Below are 17,526 nucleotides of genomic sequence, written 5' to 3' on the forward strand. Positions count from 1 at the left end.
AATCATTGAGAATGGCCAAGAAAGGGTGCAAGTGGAGGAAGATGGAGAGTTGAGTTAAAGTCCTTCATAATAAATGGCATAGAGCAGTTGCTCCGCATTGACACCAAGTAATCCCAGTCCACATTTGACTTAAAGCACATCTGGAGGAATAGCGGACTTTTTTTAGGATTGAAAGTGAACTTTGCTTTCAGAACAACTGTAACCAAGAATTTATAAACATTTTATGCCAATGCCTGTCTTTACCGTTGGGACTACTATGGATAGGACCTCTGTTTGTCTTTCGATCATTGTAAATATCTGTATGCGCTTTGCTATTTATTAAACTTAAGCCTGAGGCTGACAATGATTATTTCCTAGTGCTAGGACAGAATGTTCAGCTCAGCACTTTAAGCCTTAACTTTTTCTGTTGGGAAAGTGTGAGCCAGGTGGTTTGCTCTAAATCATTTGACTTCAATGTTTTACTGTGTGGTGGTGAAATTATGAATATATTAATACTCTGGCCTAATTTAATGATGGCTTTTAATTGCACATAAATGCTGGTGATGTAGGAAGAGTTGACCATTATTTAGATAGAAGGTTAAACCCAGGCTTTATAAAAGCAGGTAAACCTGGTAAGGTGGCTGCATTAGTTTCCTATCATGGCTGTAACAAATTACCCAAACTTGGTGGCTTAAAGCAACACACGTTTTTTCTCTTAATATTTTGGAGGTCAGACATTTGAATCCTGTATCACTGAGCTGAAATCAGTGTAAGAAGCATGTTCCCTCTGAAGGCTAAGGACAGAGCTTGGGGTTACATGGTTGGTTAATGGTGTACTAGGACTGTCTTCAGCCCTAACATGGTTCTCCAACTATGGTAGGTCCCGGAAATGTAAAAAAAGCATTTCCAGAAGGCCACACAGGACTATCCTATTGCTGTGCTTGGGACATACCAAATTAGGTTAATGAAAGCCAAGTGTATCTGTAATATTGTTTGGGTGAGTCACCATATACACAACTGAGAAAGTACTTTTCTCTTGGCACGGGTTATTCCCCAAATGAAGACCATTTGGGGCATGTTGTCTTGGGGTAGTCCATCACAAAGGGTCCCACCTTACAGGGTCAACTCTGAGGAAAGGTTTGCATAAGACAGAGCGAAAGGGCAACTGAACTAGACAGGCTGAAAAAAATTAAGAGCAGCATGCTGGTAATTTTTTACAGAAAAATCATGGTCTGAACACATCATTAACCAACAAAGACTGTGATAATGGGTTTGGATATGCTCTAGAACCCTCAGAGTCCAATCTGCATGGAATGGCACCCAAGCAATAAACAGCAGGAACATGGCAGTTAGCTGGCACCATCCCACAGGGGCACATGGTGCCTCACACTGAATTCTGAAATCAACATGCTACAAGGTGCCTGGGTAGTTGCTTCTTATATAATAATTACACAATAAGTATCAGAATAAGACAGCCTGTCAGGGCTTTCGAAAAATGAGTTCATATTTTAGAGAACAAGACAAGGGAACTTAACATGTGTGAAGATAATCACTGAGTAGTTTGCTGGGGGTGGGTTTGCTTTTGGAGCAGTTCAGGGATGAAAAGAGTTTTGAGAGATGGTAGGAAGGCATGGAAATAGTTTCATGGTAGTTTTGTGTGTTGGAAATCACCACTCTGGGTAAGGTAGAATGAGTGGGATTGTATCTACACAATTGGTTACATAAATCCCATTGTTCGTGTCAGCAAAGAGTGGCATACCAGTGTCACTCAGAGGTAGTGGGTCCCTGTAACAACTCTGGCTAGTTTTAACAGTTGAAAGCAAACACAACGTTCAATTTTTGATATATCCTGGATTACTGATGTCATAAATGGGAAGTGTTCCTTTTACAGAATTGTAAAGCTTGTTTGATTATTGTTTGTTTGTTTTTTTGTTTTAGAGACGGGATATTGCTCTGTGGCTGTTGCCTAAGCAAGATTATACCTCACTGTAACCACGAATTCCTGGGCTCAAGTGATCCTTCCTCCTCAGCATTCCCAGTAACTAAGACTACAGCTACCATGCCTAGCTAATTAAAAAAAAATCTTCTTGTAGAGATGGAAATGATGTTGACCCACTCTGTTGTCCCAGCAAGAGCATTTTATTTAAATAATTTTTAGAATTCAAAAATCTCCTTTTAAAATGTCTCATCTCAAAAACATAACTGCTAGAGGCCTGTATGTGTGTACTCATCTCTTATAAAAGGGTTTGATAAATCAGGTTTTCAGAACGGAAAAAGGGGTATTTCCTCTGGTGCAAAGATGACCATCTTGAGACCCCTAAAATGAATTCCCTCCGTGGAATCACTTGTTCCTTCTCACCAAGCACAGCGGGCAAGGAAAGGCATGACTCTATGAGCCCCAAGAGACCTGGAGTCCTGTGACCAACTCAGTAGGGTCCAAAAAACCAAAATGCCAGGTATCTTTTCTGTCTAGAGCTCAACACAGCTGGTTTTAGTTCAGCTTACATCACACACTGGAGAGCATCTGGAAGAGGGAATGATCCTTTCTGTCCATCATCTTCTTCCCTTCTGATTCCATTTTCTGTCTCCAAACAGGTAGAGAGACTTCCCTATCTTGGGAAATCATTCACATAACAGCTTACCTTTCTAGGAATTTCTAATTCCACTTTCTCATCAATGTTCTCAATAAATCCAGATTCATTTCCTTTTCTCACACTCTCCTTTAAACCCTTTCAGTGTAACATCAATCACCACCAATCTTGTATTAGTCTGTTCTCACACTGCTGTAAAGACATACTCAAGACTGGGTAATTTATAAAATAAAGAGGTTTAAATGACTCACAGTTCCACATTGCTGGGGAGGCCTCAGGAAACTTACAATCATGACAGAAGGTGAGAGATAAGCAAAGGCATGTGTCACATGGCAGCAAGCAAGAGAGAAACAGAGAGGAAGAGTTTGTGAATGAATGGGGAAGAGCCCCTTATAAAACCATCAGCTCTCATGAGAACTCACTCAGTAGGATGAGAACAGCATGGGGGAAACTGCACACATGATCCAATCAGCTCCCACCAGATCCCACCCTTAACACATGGGGATTATGGAGATTACAATTTGAGATGAGATTTGGGTGGAAACGCAGAGTCAAACCGTATCATTCTGCCCCCCTGGCCCCTCCCAAATCTCATGTCTTTTCACATTTCAAAACCAATTGTGCTATCCCAACAATCCTCCAAAGTCTTAACTTATTTCAGCACTAACTCAAAAGTCCATAGTCCAAAGTCTCATCTGAGACAAGGCAAGTCCCTTCCCCCTATGAGACTGTAAAATCAAAAGTTAGTAACTTCCAAGACACAATGGGGGTACAGAAATTGGGTAAATGTTCTCATTCCAAATGGGAGAAACTGGCCAAAAAAAAAAGCAGGGGGGCTACAGGCCCCACGCAAGTCCAAAATCAGGCAGGGCAGTCATTAAATCTTAAACCTCCAAAATGATCTCTTTTGAATTCATGTCTCACATCTAGGTCATGCTGATGCCAAAAGTGTGCTCTCACACTCTCAGGCAACTTGGACACTGTGGCTTTGCAGGGTAAAGTCCCCCTCTATGCTGTCTTTAGAGACTGGCATTGAATGTCTGTGGCTTTTCCAGGCACATAATGCAAGCTATTGGGTCTACTATTTGGGGTTCTGGAGGATGGTGGCCTTCTTCTCACAACTCCACTAGGCAGTGCCCCAGTGGAGACTCTATGTGGGGGCTCCAACCTCACATTTCTTTACCATTCTGCCCTAGCAGAGGTTCTCCATAAGGGCTCCACCCATGCAGCAAACTTCTGCCTGGACTTCCAGGCGTTTCCATACATCCTCTGAAATTTATGTGGAGGTTCCCAAACCTAAATTCTTATCTTCTGTGTACCCACAGGCCCAACACCACATGGAAGCTGCCAAGACTTGAGGCTTGCACCCTCTGAAGCAACAGCCTGAGCTATATACCTTGGCCCCTTTTAGCCATGGCTAGAGTCACTGGGACACAGGGCACCAAGTCCTGAGGCTGCACACAGCATGGGGGGCCTCGACCCAGCCCACAAAACCATTTTTCCTTCCTAGGCCTCCAGGCCTGTGATGGGAGGGTCTGCTGCAAAGGTCTCTGACATGCCCTGGAGCCATTTTCCACATTGTCTTGGTGATTAATATTTGGCTCCTCCTTATTTATGGAAATTTCTTTAGCCAGTATTTCTGCAGCTGGCTTGAATTTCTCCCCAGAAAATGGGTTTTTCTTTTCTACCACATGGTCAGTCTGCAAATTTTCCAAACTTTTATGCTCTGCTTCCCTTTTAAACCTAAATTCCAATTTCAGATCATCTCTCTCAAGTTCATAGTTCCACAGATCTCTAGGGCAGGGGCAAAAATGTCATCAGTCTCTTTGCTAAAGCATAGTAAGAGTGACCTTTGCTCCAGTTTCCAATAAGTTCCTCATCTCCATCTGAGACTCAGCCTCGACTTCATTGTCCACAACATTATCAACATTTTAGTCAAAACCATTCAACAAGCCTAGGAAGTTCCCAACTTTCTCACATCTTCCTGTCTTCTTCTGAGCTCTCCAAACTGTTCCAACCTCTGCCTGTTACTCAGTTCCAAAGTCACTTGCACATTTTCAAGTATCTTTATAGCAGTACCCCACTCTCCATGGCACCAATTTACTGTATTGGTCCATTCTCACACTGCTATAAAGACATACCCAAGACTGGGTCATTTATAAAGGAAAGAGCTTTAATTGACTCACAATTCCACATTGCTGTGGGGGCCTCAGGAAACTTATAATCCTGGCAGAAAGTGAGAGAGAGGCAAAGGCATGTCTTATATAGTGGCAAGCAAGAGAGAGAGAGGAAGAGCTTACAAGTGAAGGGATAAGGGCTCCTTATAAAACCATTAGATCTCATAAGAATTCACTATGATGAGGGCAGCAGGTGGAAAACTGCCCCCATGATCCAATCATCTCCCACCAGGTCCCATCCTCAACACGTGGGGATTATGGGGATTACAATTCAAGTTGAGATTTGGTGGGGGACACAGAGCCAAACCATGTTAAATCTGGTGTGACCTCATGCTGGGAAAGAGTCAGTGGCCTCACTATTGCATACATTCACCTGTTCTTTACCACACTCAAAAATTAGCCTTGTTAATGTGGAATTCTCTAAGGGGCATAGCAAGAGTGATCTGTGCCACAGTTCCCAATTTGTTCTGCTCCACTGAAATAACAGTGAAGTTTTGAACAATGTAGTTAACACTGGAGAATATGTTCACATTGAAAAACTGGAAGAAAAGGGCAAGAGTCACTATTTAAATGCCATCCCACTTTTCAACATTTTTACAAACCTAATAAACACATATTTTATAATTGAATAACTACACTGCATAAGAGGGAAAATCACCAGTAAAAAAAAACATCATGTGGTTTGATTTAAAAAATGAAACTTAGAATATTTTGCAATAATACCTATGTTAATAAAAAGAATTACAGAAATAAAAATACAAAAGGATCTAAAGTTATGGAAGTTCATATGCATTCGGTGAATATGACATAAAAAGGCTGAATTCATATCAATGAACCCCAAATATTCTGGAATAATGAAAGCTGCCTTTGAAATGTTTGGTAAAGGAGTAGATCCCACTATAGAAACTTGGAGTGGGATAGGGTGGGTTTGGTGATGTGATCAGCCTCTCCTGAGAAATGCTTCCCTTCTTGGACACATGTCCATTCATCACTGTCCCCAGGTTACTGGGCTTATACACTCACAATTTATCTCTTCCCTAGTCCCTTCCACAATTTCTTGATAATTTCAGCATTCCAAGTAGAAGACCCATTTGACCTGCAACCATCACTATTCCTTCCAAAATCTGAGATGTCCCCACATCATGCACCAGACCCCAAATCCTGACCAGAAAATCTTTTGTCAGCACAGATCCCTCTCTGGAAACTGAATTCCGTGTGTAATTCCATAATCACAGACAGACATCCCACCTTCATTGCCCTACTTCCACTGAACTGAGTCAACCTCTTTGACACTTCTACTTCCTGTGAGTGCTTAGGTCTCCTGTGGTCACCTCTCTATCTTTTGCAAGACGGGACCACTAAAAATTATCACGTTAACTATTGTAATTTGCTGTTGCATCATCTTTCCCCTGAAAATTATGCAAACAAAAAATCCAGGATGGGTCAATTCTCAGTGTAGAGTGTCCCTGCTCCTGCCGAATGAAGGGCATGCACAACCATGACTATGGTGCCTTTACAAACGAACAGTCTCCATGAGTCACACCAGTCCTTGCCCATCCTTTGACAAACATTCGTGTCTGCCTCTTCTTCCTCTCATTGACCGTTTAAAACCTGAAATACCCTACTAGCGACCCCTTAACAGTTTATCTCATGGAAGACTATTACGACAACAAGCAGAAATAAAAGCACTGGAAAGAGAAGTAGATATAGAAGCAATTGTAAGTAAATACATTTTTTAAAAAAGTGTTTTGCTTGGAACATTGATTGGATGAAGGCACGAACACCAACCTGAGATAGTAGCTTCCTGTTGGCACAGTTGATGCCCCCAATGAAGACCATGTTGGGCATGATTGGCCTGGGGTAGTCCATCACAAAGTCCCCTCGGAGCAGCCACACGGATGCATGGCTGAGAAGATCCACCACTGATACCTCTCTCTGAAAGAGCTCAGAGGCAAGGCTTGCATAAGGGGCAGAAAGAGCATGGCAAATGTAGGACAGGGCCAGAGGATAGAGCATGTTCTTGACCCTTTGCAGGAATGTCATGTGGTCTGAATTGGCCGTTAATAACTTAGGAATATAGGAGTAAGGATTTGGACACTGTGTGCCCTTAAAGTCTAAATCGCATGGAATGTTCCTTAAAAAAAACACGGAAGGAATTGACAGGTACTTAGCCAGCACTGCCCCACAGAGGTAAATGGGGTCTGTTAAAACCACATCAAAGGAAGTAGCATTCAGGTGCCTCATTAGGGTCTCATTATACAGTATCTCCATACAAGACCTATGAAAGACCAAAGATATATTTTTCAAAATTGCCATACTTTTAGAAAATGTCTTCAGAAAATGTTCTGTTTTAAAGTACAGTTGAGTATGGCCCAGCATAAGGCGATCAAATTCATCCTGGGTCCATGGAATGGCATAGGTTGTCAGGGTGAAAAAGTTCTCTTCTTTGATGTGCATTTTCACCTCCGGGGTGAGGACCACCGCCTGGTGGCCTCTGGCATGGAGCTCCCGCACGGCCTCCCGCATGCTAAGCCAGTGGCTGCCATCAATGGGCACCACCAGCACTTTCCCACTCTCAGCCCAGGGCTGGACACTGAGGAGGAGCAGCAGTCCTGTAGCCAGCCACAGCAGGGGAACCTGGGGTCCTGCAGCCATCTCAGCAGAAGCCTCCAACAGCTGACTGTCCACCCCACGCTGTGCCTCCTACATTTGTTTTCTTCATCTTAATTACCTTGTCACTGAGCCACCTAGCAAATCAACATGTAATTGGAAGACAGAGTACCCTCCTCCAGTTAATTATTACCGATAAACCAATCATTGTCTTTCATTATGGGCCCCACTTTGGGAAAGACCGATCACTCCTATCTTGAAAAACTCATCTGACCCTGCGCTTGCTCTGGGGAACATCCAAGTTTACGCTCTTGTTTCTCATCCAATTCCCAACACAAGGCTGTGAACACCCATTTCATGTCACTGCCTCCTACTTCTCTATGAACCATGTTTGTTAGGCTGCAGCTGAGGTCTGAGGAGTCACCACTGCCCTAGTCCCCAACCATATGCTCTGTGCTGGATGTGACCCTATTTGCTAACGCTTCAAACTCTTTCTTCTCATGTATGAGTAACACAGCACATCCAAAAAACATACAACATTGCTAAGCCAGCTTTCTCTAAACAGAGAGTGTGTAGGCTGGCTATCTGGTTTTGGCCATTTTTCACACCAGGATGTTTCTTGTAAGGGTCAAAGAGGACTCTCTCTGAAGCGGCTGTCAATATGAAAAAAAGCTGCAGGGAGGCTAAGCTCAAGATGTGGTTATCGGATTCTTGGGAAGACCTTGCTGAGGATTCTCCATCTATCCCATGGAATAAGAGGTCCTGCTGTCTAAAGCACATATGGGCAAGATAACCCTAGGAAGGACCCACGGTGGGTTCAGGGAGCTCCCTGCTCACCAAGGGACCAGGGGAGCTAGAACCTGGCCTCAGATCTTGCACAGTCTGAATTCCTCCTCTGAATGCTGAAGGCTCCAGTCTTCTGCAAGTCTGCTTAAAGACTAAAGTGTTCATTCATCCAGGCCTTTATTTCATCCTGAAGATTATGATCAGGATTTTCTCCAAGTCAATCCAGCACCAAGTTCTGATAAGAATGGTTCCTCCAGAACAGCATGGGCTGCATAATTTGTGGGGACCCAAGTTCAAATTTCAGATGGAGAATTAAATGTGTGCCCTTCTAAGAGAGAGACCCTGAGCACTCACAAGGGTCTCAAGTCCACGAGGTTTGTCCTGCTCCAGAAAGTCACCACTATATGTGCTCACAAGATTGCTCATGCCTCCTTGTGCTGATCACCCCAGCATGATGTGGGCAGGTTCTCTGGTCTGTATACACTTTCTATCTCACTGTCTCTGTGTCTTCTTGCCTGGCCATGTCTGCCATTTCTGTTAAGGCTGAGGCTTCCCTTAGGGAGGAAGTTACCCCCATTAGAGATCCACATTGATAATAGATTCCACCTTTGGACAGAAACTATGGGACAGGCAGCGAATGGAAGCATCCACCAGGGGCACACCCAGCTCAAGGGCAGCACAAGTAGGATGGCACAGAGAAGGAAGGTCTTCAAGGGCTTTGGGAACTCTCCAGGGGAGAACAATTCCTGGGGAATTGTGAGGATATAAAGGGCTAGAAAGGGATTCTTAGCTGTAAGTGCAACATCTCAGCCTCTGAATTATACTTCCAACCCATTTAAAATTCTTTCCCTCTAAGCACCCTCCTGATGAGCCCAAGGTGAGGGTGGAACACACCTGGGAGGTTGCTCTTGCCACATTCATGGGCTCCCATGTTCTACCTCCAAGTAGTGGTGTTTTATTTAGACAGTGAAGTCATCTGATTTCAAGTGACACATCTGGAACACCTAGACACTGGGGAGGCCCATGTACCTTGGAAGACGGTGGTACTCCAGAGACCTGGGGGTGCTGAGGAGAGTAGAACTACAGGGAGCGAGGAGCTCCTGGTGCCTGGGAAACAGGAGCAGCTGCCCAAGGCACCAGCTTCCAGGATCTGGAGAAGAGGAGGGGTCTGGGCTGCACAGATAGACTTGGAGCCCTCTGAATATGTGGTGGTTGAAGCCATGGGTGTCAGTGAGGTCACCCCAGCAAAGTCCAGTGACAGAAAAACGCATCCCGAAAGCCTGACCTGTGTGGTCTTGTTCGCCTCTGCCAATCTCACAGACCTAAACATACGAATTGGAACTCTTTCATGTTAAGAGAATATAGAAACTAATCTTCACATCTTGGGGTGGACAAAGTTTCCTTAGGGTACAAAAAGTACAAACAATAAAAACTTTGCTAGAATGTACCTCATCAAAATCTAGAACTTTTGCTCTTTGAAAGGTATTTTTTTTATAGATGAAAAAAAAGGAAGAAAAGGAGAAAAGGAGATAATTGAATGGTAAGCTGATAGCTCTGAAGGCTGGAGAACAGAACTCTATGGAGTACAGGAACAAAAATTAAATTTAAATGGCCATATAGAGGAAAATCTCCTAGCTTTGAATAAGATGTGGGTTTCACTTTAAGCTTAGTGTCTGTGGTAGGCAGAATCACAGCCCCACGAAAGTTTCTACATTGTAGTTCCTCAAATCTGGGAATATGTTCCATTACAGGTGGAAGAGACTTCACAGATATGATTAAATTAAGGGTTTTGAGTTAGGGAGATCATCCTGGATGTCTGGGTGGGACAATGTAATCACAAGGGCTCTTACAAGTGAAAGAGACAGATGTAAGAGTTTGAGACTTGAAGATGCTGCACTGTGTCTCCATGGAAATGGAAAAGTGCCATGGAATTCCAAAATTAAGAAGGAAAAAGGAAATTTCTGTTAAAGGATTGAGCTTACACTCAATGGAAAGAATAAAATTAAGAACAGACAGAATCAGAATGCTGACATCAAAGAAACTATCAGATTGAAACCATTCTGGTTTTTGTTGTATTTTAAATAAATAAATTTAAAAACCATAGGAGCTGAAACTCCTGAGCTCAATGATTCTCCCACCTGAGCCTCCCAAGTAGCTGGGACCACAGGTGCATTCCACTGCACCTAACTTTTCATATTGGAGTTTAAAAAAATGTTTTCTAAACTTTTAAAACATGATTTTCACATGCCAAAGAAATTTTCATTTTTTTGAGACAGGGCCTCGCTCTGTCACCCAGGCTGGAGTTAGGTGGTGTGAACACATGCCACACTGCAGTCTCTATCTCCTGGGATCAAATGATCCTCCTGCCTTAGCCGCCCAAGTAGCTGGGACTACAGGCCTGCACCATCACAACTAGATAATGTTTTGATTTTTTGTAGAGATGGAGTCTCAGCATGTTGCCCAGGCTGCTCTCAGACACCTGGGCTCAAACAGTCCTCTTGCCTCAGTCTCCCAAAGGGCTGAAATTACAGGTGTATGCCACCCACCTGCACACAAATTATTTTTAAATTAAAAGAGATGGGGAATTTTAAAAATAATGTAGGGGTAGCAATACTGATATCAGATAAAATGTATTTTAAGAATTATTATCTAATGATAACAGCAAACTATGTGAAGAAAATACAAGTCTCAAACCTACATGCACCAATCTAATCACTATGTATAAAGCAAAAACTATTCAAGAACCAAAATATAATTGGAGCAGAATTTGTTATGTAAGGAGATTTTTAAAAAGACATCCTTCCCAGAATTGGGAAGGTTTAGTAGAGGGGTTTTAAAAGATAGAAAAATTGCCCAGTGTGGTGATGGCTCACACCTGTAATCCCAGCACTTTGGAAAGCCAAGGCTAGTGAATCACTTGAGGTCAGGCGTTTGAGACCAACCTGGCCAACATGACGAAACTCCATCTCCAGAAAAATGCAAAAAAAAATTAGCTGGGCATGGTGGCATGCACCTCTAGTCCCAGCCACTTGGGAGACTGAGGCAGGAGAATCAGTTCAACCCAGGAGGTGGAGGTTGCAATGAGCTGAGATCCCACCACTGCCCTCCAGCCTGGGAAACAGAGCGAGACTCATCCTCAAAAAAAAAAAAAAAAAGAAAAGAAAAAGAAAAAAAGAAAAAGAAAAGAAGAGAAAAACTGAAAAGACAGAATTTTAGTTGTGTCCATGGAACATTTATAAACATTGACCATATTGTTGTCACCAACTGCATAGGACAACTGAGCACTTGAAATGTGGCTATTCCAAATGGAGATATGCTGTAAGTGTCAGATATATGCTAGAGTTTGAAGACTTAACAAGAAAAAAAATCTATGAAAGATAGCTAAGTCATAATCTCATACTGAATACATGTTGAAAGAATAATATTTGGGATACATCTGGTTTAATAAAATGCATTTTAAAATTAATTTCAGTGGTTTATTTTTTGCTGGTGTCTAACATGCCCACTAAAAGAGTTTAAATTATGTACGTGGCTTACATTCTATTTCTATTGGACAATTCTGTATTAGACCATGAAGTAACCTATTAAGAATTTCTTAAGTAGTGTCTTCATAAGAAACGTTTTCTTATTATAATGCAAAATAACTAGAAAAAATAAGAGGGAGATGACTACAAAAAATATCCACAATATCAGAATTAGGAAACAGACTTATAGACAGTCATTGTATCAAAAGAGAAATTTTAAAACTGATATTTAAATTATCTAAAAGCAGTGAAAAGAACAGCAATTTCTACCAAAACCTGAAGGACACAGAAAAAGTTTTACTCAGAGCCCTGAATGCTTCATTAAGAAAAATCAAATGTAAAGAAATGTAACATTCCTCTAACGAAGTTAGAAAAGCAGCTACAAAATCAGCCAAAAGAAACTAGGATGAAATCATTAAGGCAAAAATAAGCTGCAATTAATGAGACAGAAAATGAAACAGTAAAAAGAATATACAAATTCCACAGTTATTTCTTTGAGAAGACCAGTCATATAATTCAACCTATCATAAACTTTTAATCAAGGAGAAAGAGAGGGAGAAAAAACATAAGATTTCAACTATGGTCTTGTATATTTGCAGAAAAATTTCAAATCTAAGGGTCAACCAAACCAAGTAAGTAAGGGTGACAAAATAACAAAGGAGATTGACGTAATAAAAATGATAACGGCATGCCTATCACAGATAACACATGATAAAGATTTTGGTGTAAATGATCTCTCATGCACTCAGTAAATTGGCATGAACACTGCAAAGGTCTCCAGGTGAAACACCTTGTTTCTGCAGGAGTCTTTTAAACTCTAGTAACGATGATGATAGTTCTTGCTCTAAGAGGCCTAAGGTGATCTGTGAAAATTCTTCTTTATTCACTTGACCCAGAAATACCACAAAATCATGCAAATCAAGGGGTTTCAGTTTTCCTGTTCACTTAAAGGACATTCATGAAACTCCCCAGGCCATCAAGTATATGCATATACAAAGAGCCACCAAGTGTCTGAAAGTTGTCACTTTACGGAAGCAGTGTGTACCATTTCGATGTTGCAATGGAGAGGCTGGCAAGTGTGCCCAGGGCTGAACAGTCGGGCTGGACACAGGGTCAGTGGCCCAAATAGGGTGCTGGATTTTAGATGCACATGCTTCAAAATGCAAAGAATAATGCTGAATGTAAGGGTTTAGGTGTAGATTCTCCCATCATTAAGCATACCCAAGTAAACAAAACATCCAAATGAGCCATGGGTCTTGCAGAGCTCATTATCAGATTAACCCTTACATGACCCCCACTGCCATATCAAGATGATTTTTACTGATAAGGAACAAATTGTTCCTAAACCTGAGGATGAGGTTGCATAGGAGAAAAAGATATCCTAGAAGAAAATAAAGGAAAAAAATACCTATGGCACCAGAATAAATTCAGCATAAAGTAAATGCAATTGTAGGTAAACATGTTTTAAAAAAGCGTTTTGTCTGGAACACTGATTGGATGAAGGCACCAATACAGACCTGAGATAGTGGCATCCTGTTGGCACAGTTGATGCCCCCAATGAAGACCATGTTAAGCATGATCAGCCTGGGGTAGCCCATCACAAGTCCCCTCGGAGCAGCCACATGGATGCATGACTGAGAAGATTCGCCACTGACACCTGTCTCTGAAAAAGCTCAGAGGCAAGGCTTGCATAAAGAGCAGAAACAGCATGGCAAATGTAGGACACGACCAGAGGGCAGAGCATGTTCTTGACTCTTTGCAGGAATGTCATGTGGTGTGAACTGGTTGTTAATAACTTAAGACTACAGGAGGAAGGATTTGGACATTGTGTGCCCTTAAAGTCTAAGTCACATGGAATGCTCCTGAGCAAAAAACACAACGGGAATTGACAGGTACTTAGCCAGCACCATCTCGCAGATAGAGATGGGGTCTGTTAAAACAACATCAAAGGAAGTAGCATTCAGGTGCCTCATTAGGGCTTCATTATGCAGTAGCTCCACACAAGACCTATGAAAGACCAAAGACATATTGTTCATAATTGCTGTATTTCTAGAAAATGTCTTCAGAAGATGTTCTGTTTCAAAGAACCATTGAGTGCACCACACACAGCAAAAAGTGATCAAATTCATCCTGGGTCCATGGAATGGCATAGGTTGTCAGGGTGTAAAACTTCTCTTCTTTGATGTGCATATTCACCTCCGGGGTGAGGACCACTGCCTGGTGGCCTCTGGCATGCAGCTCCCGCACGGCCTCCCACATGCTGAGCCAGTGGCTGCCATCAGCAGGCACCACCAGCACCTTCCCACTCTCAGCCCAGGGCTGGACACTGAGGAGAAGCAGCAGTCCTGTGGCCAGCCATGGCAGGGGAACTTGGGATCCTGTGGCCATCTGAGCAGAAGCCATCAACAGCTGACTGTCCACCCCATGCTGTGCCTCCTACATCTGTTTTCTTCATCTTAATTACCTTGTCACTGAGCCACCTAGCAAATCATCATGTAATTGGAAGACAGAGTACCCTCCTCCAGTTACTTATTACCCATTAATCTATCATTGCCTTTCATTATGGGCCCCACCTTGGGGAAGACTGTTCACTCCTGTCTTGAAAAACTCATCTGACCCTGCGCTCGCTCTGGGGAACATCCAAGTTCAAGCTCTTGTTTCTCATTCAATTCTCAACAAAAGCCTATGGTAACCCATTTAACATCACAGCCTCCTACTTCTCTGTTAACCACATTTATCAGGATGCAGCTGAGGTCTGAGAGGTCACCAACAGTGGTAGGCAACAGTAGGCAATCCACATTCACTCTCATGAATAACAACAGAGAACCACTACTAAGCAATCCAATAAATCTCTGTTCTGGAACCAAAGCAGAATCCATTGCTAATTTCCTCATCCACCAAATATTTATGGAACGTGTGAGCCCTACTGTATGCCAGTCACTATGCTAGGAACTAGGGTCAGAAAGCCAAGTTAGAAATGGCCCTTGCCTGAAAGGAGGGGTCAGGTGGATGGAGACAAATTCATGACCAGGCAATTACAGGGCATGGTGCTCTTGGAGCTTAAAAATCACACAGCAGGGCAGCAATGTGATGGTCTTACTTTGAGGGCTACTAAAGAGTGACATGTCCATGCAAAGTGTTTCGTGTTTCTGGAACCCTTTTGAAGGTACTTTCTTCTTAAGCTGAAGACCTAAGTTAATAGATCACCACTTGACACACTCCCAGCTCCTTTCATCAAATCAGAATGAAGGGGCTTGTTACTAAAGGAGCAACATAAACATGTCCATTGCCCTGTAGATTATCTACAGGACCCTCCAGGGAAACAAAGCCACCTTCCTTGAATCTTCACAGCATTTTGTTCTGCTCTGCCTTACATATTTTAGCAGTTTGCATATCTGTCCTTGCTATTAGACTATAGCTATATCCTATACATCTATTCCTTACAGGCAAGATTTTGACTTTGGAATCATGCCATTTCTCAGGTGCCAGTATATGGTTTTGGAGACAGTAAGCACTCTGGACATGCTTCTGTATACAGGCGACTTTCCTTCTTTTTTCGTTCTAGACCCTGTATCCAAGATAGCAAGTAAGTGCTGAATCTGGATGTTTCTACCACTCTGTCTCAGACCCAGCTGCCATGGTCCTATTTCAGGGCCCCAGCCCCCCAGTTCCCCAAACCTCAGCTGTCCCTTCTGAATCACTGCATCGGCTGCCAACTGAAAAACCCCACATCACTACCACTTCTAGAACCTTGATCAACAGCTTCCTGGACACAGAAGAAAATTCAGACTCCCCTGCCTTGCTCTCAAAACTCTGGGATAGACCCCAGTCCCCCTGTCCAAGCTCACTCCTCCTCTCTAGCTCTTCTGCTTGCCCCCTCCCTCTGCCTCTTACCCTCCAGCCATTCTGGATCACTTGTTGTTCCCCAAACTTGCTTTGATGTTCCCAAATTGCTTTGTTCACACTGAACTCTACCCTCAGCCACCTTTCTATGACTGTTCATTGCGTGCTTACCAAGTGCCAAGTCCAGGATTCAGATTATGTCACTAGAAGTTATATAAACTCAGAAGTTTGTTCTGGTGAGATAACACATCCCCATTAGCCCTAATACCCTTTATGAACTCTTAGAATGCTCTTCGGTTAATCATTTTCCCTTTAGAACTGAGTGACCTTTACTAGTGTAATACCTCACAATTTATCAAAGCAAAGAATCCAGTGTCAAAAAGAGAATAAGGAGGAGGTGAAGAGAACTCAGATCTCAAAAAAATATCCCCTCAAAATTCATAGTCATGACATAGCAGTTCTAGTGGAAATAATCACTGCATCCCAAGTTTATAGCACGCCAGTGTATGGCTTTGATACAGTAACTAGTGCTGTATTTCCTTTTGTCTGAGAGGATCTCCCTGGTGTTTGTTTTAGCAGTCAAGAAAAGTAAAGTGAATAACATGCACAGTTGACCCTCCATATACTTGGGCTTCACATCTGCAGATTCAGTCAACAGCAGATTGAAAATATTTGGGGGGAATAGAAATGAAAAAAAATACAAATAATACAAATAAAAAACCAATACTGTAAAACAACTTTTTACATAGTATTTACATTTATTAGGTAAAAGTAATCAAGAGATGATTACAGGTTTAAAGGAGGATATGGGTAGGTTATATACAAATACTGCGCCATTTTATAAAAGGAGCTTGAGCATCTAGATTTTGGCATGAGGAGGAGGGTTGTCCTAAACTAATCCCTTCAGAACACTAGGGACTACTGTACTCGACTAGCAGGTCTGAAAGAACAAGCCAGAAATCCTAGGGATCCCCAAGAATTTTTCAGGAGAATTTTGCAAAGTCAAAACTATTTCCATAATAATGCTACTTGATTTTTTCACTGTCATTCTCTCACAAGTGTACAGTGGAGTTTTCCAGAAGCTACATGGGTGATGTGTAATATCACAATAGATTGAATGCAGGAGCTGACATGAGAATCCAGCTATTAAGCCAAGTACTAAAGCGAGATGCAAAAAATGTAAAACAATGCCACTCTTCTCACTACATTTTGTCTGAAAAAAGTTAAATAAAAATAAGATTTGATAGTGTGTCATGGGTTTCTTTTTAAATTGCCCAATGAATATGTTTTTAATTCTGTTTTAATCTCTAACGCAGTACATATATGATAGGTATAATCCACATGAACTACAGCAAACGGGTACCAGGGCTGGAACGTTAGAGAACTGCAGTCCTAAACAACACGATGTCTTCAGCCCTGGTCAGACTAAACTCACTCCCACCACCCTCTTCCCTCCTGTGGCCGAGGAAAAAGACTGATATAAAGCCGACTTGAAGAAAAACAGTTCTTCAGGCAGCTAAAGTCAACCCCTTCTCCTTCCCGCAACCTTATTCCCACCCTTTTTGGAGACAGCGGTTGGGCGGGGGCCGGAGTGGGTGGGGCCTGGTCGTGGAGCATCACAGAGCCTCACAGAGGGCAGGGCCAGTCCCAGGAGCACTGCATCCTGGGAAGCGAGGCGCTCATAGGCCTCGACCAATGAGATCTGGCTGCGTCATAAGGGGCGTCCCTCCAAGCGACCCAGGTCGCCAACCACTCGGGCCCGCGCCCGGGGCTGGCAGCTGTCCCGCTCACTGCGCCAGTGCCCTGCGGGCCGTTCTGGCCGTCCAGCATGGTGGACTACTACGAGGTGCTGGGCGTGCCCCGGCAGGCCTCGACCGAGGCCATCAAGAAGGCTTACCGCAAGCTGGCGCTCAAGTGGCACCCCGACAAAAACCCCGAGAACAAGGAGGAAGCAGAAAGGAGATTCAAGCAGGTGGCCGAGGCCTACGAGGTGTTGTCGGACGCCAAGAAACGCGA

The 17,526-nt window shown here is 42.9% G+C and overlaps 1 protein-coding gene and 1 pseudogene across 2 annotated transcripts in view; both read right to left on the reverse strand.

Annotated features, from left to right (window-relative positions):
• LOC105502936 (UDP-glucuronosyltransferase 1-1) overlaps positions 1-17,526 on the reverse strand; it is a 71,518-nt gene that overhangs the window by 18,708 nt on the left and 35,284 nt on the right. The window lies entirely within an intron of this gene.
• Positions 13,095-14,055, reverse strand: LOC105502938 (annotated as a pseudogene).

The sequence above is a fragment of the Colobus angolensis genome, unplaced genomic scaffold, assembly GCF_000951035.1.
Source record: "Colobus angolensis palliatus isolate OR3802 unplaced genomic scaffold, Cang.pa_1.0 Scaffold82, whole genome shotgun sequence".
Taxonomy (NCBI): domain Eukaryota; kingdom Metazoa; phylum Chordata; class Mammalia; order Primates; family Cercopithecidae; genus Colobus; species Colobus angolensis.